The following is a 4809-nucleotide window of genomic DNA, read 5'->3' on the forward strand; positions in this document are numbered from 1 at the left end:
CAGTAACATGAAGACAAAGCAACAAAGATGTGTTTACTCTACTCTAATAAGCCATGGTTTGTTGTCTTTTGCTCTTCCTGCACTACAACAGGCTGGTGCTTTGCTCTAGATGATGTGAGACGACCCCCGGTCAGGCTGCGGCCCCCAGTGATCTGGGTCTGGTGGTCAGGGGGACCGCCTTATCCTGGGACCCCCAGGTCTCTGTGGAACAAAGGGGCCTGAGTGGTTATTGTGAAGGGACAGGCCTACAGGGAGGAGGATGCAATAGCTCAAACGTCGGTGAGTACTGATGTCTGGCTCGTCACACACGCTGCGGTGTTGGACAAAAAATATATATATATATATATATATATATATATATATGAATGTCTAACAACAATTAAACAAAAGTAGCTGTTGAAGGTTGTGTTTTCTCCAGAGTGCTGGAGGGTTTTTCCACACAGAGCTAGGCTGGCACTTTGGCTGCCTTTAGCGTAGACAGAGAATCTGAATCCACATAGACTGCTGCTCGGCAGCCTCAGCCATACAATACACTTCATGTTTGACCTCCTTTTTTTAGGGGGTTGGTTTACAAAAGCACTGGGTGAATAATATTTAGGTTCTGGTCCCAGGGTGAAGTCTCCTCTGAAATAAGTGTGGACCTGTTAGTGACATTATGTAAAAATAACAAACGCATGTTGAGCTATACTCCCACAAACCCCTTTGTTACCGCAGAGAAGTCCAACTTTATGAATAGCCTACAGATTCTCCAACTGTATGGTTAGATGGTAAAGAACCATACTATTTTGAATGGCAGCACAGAAAGTCATCAAATATTTGTCCTTCCTTAAGGTGTGACCTCATTGGACAGCTCTATAGGCTGGTGGACAGAGAGGCGGGGCTTATTGTACTGGCTGGTGGCTGTGCCACCCTGAATCAAAAGAGTGGAGCAGAGTGGGATGCGGACTGGGGTCTGGCCTGGTCCTCTGCTCCACCGTGGCCCTCATCCTATAGGTCTTCCGCTCAGGGCAGGAGAACAGGAAGCAGAGGCTGAATTCAATAGAATACTACAATCAACAAGCAAACACACAGAAAAGCCACTTCAGAGATGCCCAGGAACTATCTCCCCTCAACAGGAACTATCACCCACGACTCCTCTGTGGCCGGTTTTGATCTTTGTCATGGGTGTTTGAAAGGCTCACTTTTTTATCTTGAAGAGGGACTTTGACCTCTCCCCCCGGCTCTCAGCATGACCCCCAGGCCTGTAATAGATGTCTCCCCAGGATACAGGCCTCCCCTTCAGCCCAGCACCCCCCTACAGGGAGGGGGTGGACCCACCAAAACAGGGAGAGGGGGGGGGGCTTTACCAGTGGGGTTTCACGATTGTAAGACAGTAGGGGTCCGAGACTGCCCCCGACACTGCTCGCTGCATAGCAGTGTTTGCCTCTATGTGTGTGTGTGTGTGTGTGTGTGTGTGTGTGTGCCTGATGTGTATGTCTGTATGTGCGGGTGGGGGTGTTTGCAGGCCGTTTGGGTGGAGGTAAGGGGGTGTGGGGGTACTAGCTGTGTGCAGGCCTTTTTGGTGGAGGTAAGGCAGTGTGTGACGAATCTACGACGTCCCCGAGCTGTTGAAATAACAGGTGGCAGCGTATTCTCTGCGTTGCTATATCCAAGTCCTTCAGTGGGACAGTAGGCTGCCCTTTGCTGACCTTTTGAAAACAACAGGACCCCAAAGACATCAAATGGTGGGGAGAGAGTATGCATGAATTAAAGACAGCATGATGAACCGGTTAGAGAAGAAAGACACAGGCAGATGTTCGAGGCAGGCTAGTTTGTAATGCAAAATAATATAGCCATGGTGTTTGAAAAAAAAATTGTATTGCCCATATTGCGTTGCAAAGTTAGACCACGTTTATTCCCCTGCATTAAAAACATGTAGCCCAATAGCCCATAGGCATACGGTGCGACTACAAAAACAACAAGTTAGATAGGATTATTTGGAAGAGAAAATAAAGGGTGTCGTTTATGACATTGTATGGCTGATATCCATGCACAGAGAAAATCATAAATAGTGTTTTTAGTTAATTTAAACCCCGTCATGCTGAAAGTACCCTCGGGAGAGTATCTGTACTGTAGGCCTACTTGCCTGGTTAGATCAGTCAGGTGACTCAAAGGGGCCATTGACCTAACCGTCGCTCAATCGATGACCAGATGTTTGATGGTCGAGGACTTTACAGGCAGGGTAAACGGAAGCACAGGCACAAACAAAATTGCACGCACCCCAACATGCGTGGTTGCGTGTGTGTTACTTTAAAATTGTACCATCTTTACAAAAAACGCCTGGAATAAAGAGTAACCAAACGTGGATTTGTGGCTTGAATAAATATCCACTGCGCAGGACTTGGCATTTGCATTCGGAGTGGGCAGGTCAATTCCCCCTTTCCGCTGCCAGGAGAAACAGTGAATTAGCCTTACAACGGAGCGGCGGGGGGGCCACCACATATTATTACCATCATCATCACCATCAGCATAACACTGCCTGTAAAGACATGGGGTCATATAACCTATTGGATTTTTTTGAGTTGCAATAAAGAGTAATGATTAAACGAAAACTGTTACTTTAACACATAGGGGACACAGAACTGGGTGATGTCTCCTTGCGGGTATTCGACAGCTTTTTTAAATATCTGATTACAACGTTAACCATGGCCTGTAGGCTATAGGCCTACCTTTTTGCGTTTGATACATGAGCTCAAAAACTTTTTTTTTTATTGTTTTAAACAAGATATGATTGAGTTCGTCTAAACAGCCTGCTTCCTGCTTATCTGAGATCTGAGTCAGAAACAGCCTAACGGGTCCCAAAACGTTTCCAGTAAACCCACCACTGGGTTCCACTGAGCACTGGGACTCAAAGGGAGGGAGGAAAGAGTTTGTTTTTATTTATTTTTAGAATCAGAATTACTTTTATTACATCTTATTGTGCAAGTATACACGAGTACAATTCTAAGGCTTGGTTCCTCAACAACCACATAGCAGCAAATTAAGTAAAGATAAGTAAAAATAAAAGCTTGTAAAAAAATATGCAAAAAAATAAGTACAAATAAGTAGCATTGGTTAAAATAATAAATAGTAATAATGAAATAAAATAAAGCAATAAGAGAAACTAAAACAGTGGTATATACTGTTAATATACCTGACCGTATATATATATATATATATATATATATATATATATATATATATATATATATATATATATATATATATATATATATATATATATGGTAAATACAGGGGCTAAATGGGAGAAACGAGTTGTGTTTTATTCCTTAATGTGTTGGTGCCTGTTTCCAAACGCGGCTTCTCCACTGCATTGTGATGGGGAACAGGTGGCGCGGGCGGGGGGGGGGTCGCTGTGTCACACATCTGCTGCTGGGCAATCGGAGCATTCTCTCTGAATATTCACACCTCTGAGCAGCTCTCTGCAGAAAACAGGATGCGGTCCCGAGAGGGTGCGGGTGCTACCCCGAGAGGGCGGGGCTGGGGGGGTCAATAAACAGGCGGCATTATGCGTCTGGGATACTGAGAAACCAGGGCCAAATACACATGATGTGAACGTGTTCAATCTGTTCCGTGTTATAGGCTGACTGTGTATCCCCCCGAGGATGACGTTAGAACAACACACACGAGCGCGCGCACCCACGCACTGCAGGCCATTGGCCCGGTCAGAGACCCAGGCCAGAGACCCAGGTCAGAGACCCTGGTCATCAATATATGAGGCGTGGGTTTACGCTCAAAAAAATTATTTGGTAGCAAATTGGCCGACTTTGCTGTTTCTAATCATGTATTGTATTTGGTATCTTAATTGACATTCGTGTTTGCACGAATCCAATTTCTTTAATCTGCAGATGTCTCTAATGAGCTGATTATATTTTGGACGGCTCCTAAACTCGTAAATCGAATTCATCGATTACTATGGGCGGTTTTGGTGAGGGCAGACGTTTCGGTGGCCTGCCCTGCTGCAATACACACGACTTATGTGTGTGTGTGTGTGTGTGTGTGTGTGTGTGTGTGTTCCCCTTACAGTCTGCATAATGAAGTGTACAGCATCACTAAACGGGTCACTTATCGCCCGATGATGGAGCGCCAACACGCTATGATCGATCCCCCCTCACCGAGGGGAGGGGGTCGGTGTGAATCACTGCACCGGGCTGGATGTGGGTCCGAGGGTCCCAGCAGGGGGCAGATGGAGAAAACCAACACCATGCGCTACGCTCCTCGCTCCAGGCCAACAGTCATTCCAAAAAGCACGAAATTCAATCCAATGAATCGCCATTATTCTGCTTGTGACTGATGTTCATCGTGTTTAGTTGTTTCACATTGAATTCGGTTTAATAAAACTGGACCAGACTTCAACCGGAGAGCAGGAGTCCATGAGCTCGATATTTCTAGCGTTAATGAGCCCTAAATCATTATGGCATGACGAATGCGAACCGAGTCGTCAGCCAGGAGCACTGTAAACCGACCCGCTGGGCGTCGGTTCCCATAACATCCTGACATCAGGACGGTTCACCCCATCATCTCCCCGGTCATCTAACACACTAATGCGCAGGGTTGGCCGGTCCCGGGACCGACTGACCCTGCTATCCCCCGTGTCTCGCCACTGACCGACCCTCCTATCTCCCCCGTCCCGCGACTGACCGACCCTCATATCTCACCCGTCCCGCTACTGACCGACCCTTATCCCCCACGTCCCACTCCCTCCGCACGCCCCCGCACGTTCCTCCCCCTCCCAGCGCGCGCCTCATCCAAAGTGTCAGGGAGTATAAA

The 4809-nt window shown here is 46.8% G+C and overlaps 1 protein-coding gene across 1 annotated transcript in view; it reads left to right on the forward strand.

The window, feature by feature from the left end:
• The first annotated feature begins 4774 nt into the window (after positions 1-4774).
• Positions 4775-4809, forward strand: part of chrd (chordin) — an 18984-nt gene continuing 18949 nt past the window's right edge. Inside the window, exon 1 of the mRNA XM_056612210.1 lies at positions 4775-4809. This exon is cut by the window's right edge and continues 429 nt beyond it. The gene's annotated coding sequence lies outside the window, so the exon portion shown is untranslated.

This window comes from Gadus chalcogrammus, chromosome 16 (assembly GCF_026213295.1).
Source record: "Gadus chalcogrammus isolate NIFS_2021 chromosome 16, NIFS_Gcha_1.0, whole genome shotgun sequence".
Taxonomy (NCBI): Eukaryota; Metazoa; Chordata; class Actinopteri; order Gadiformes; family Gadidae; genus Gadus; species Gadus chalcogrammus.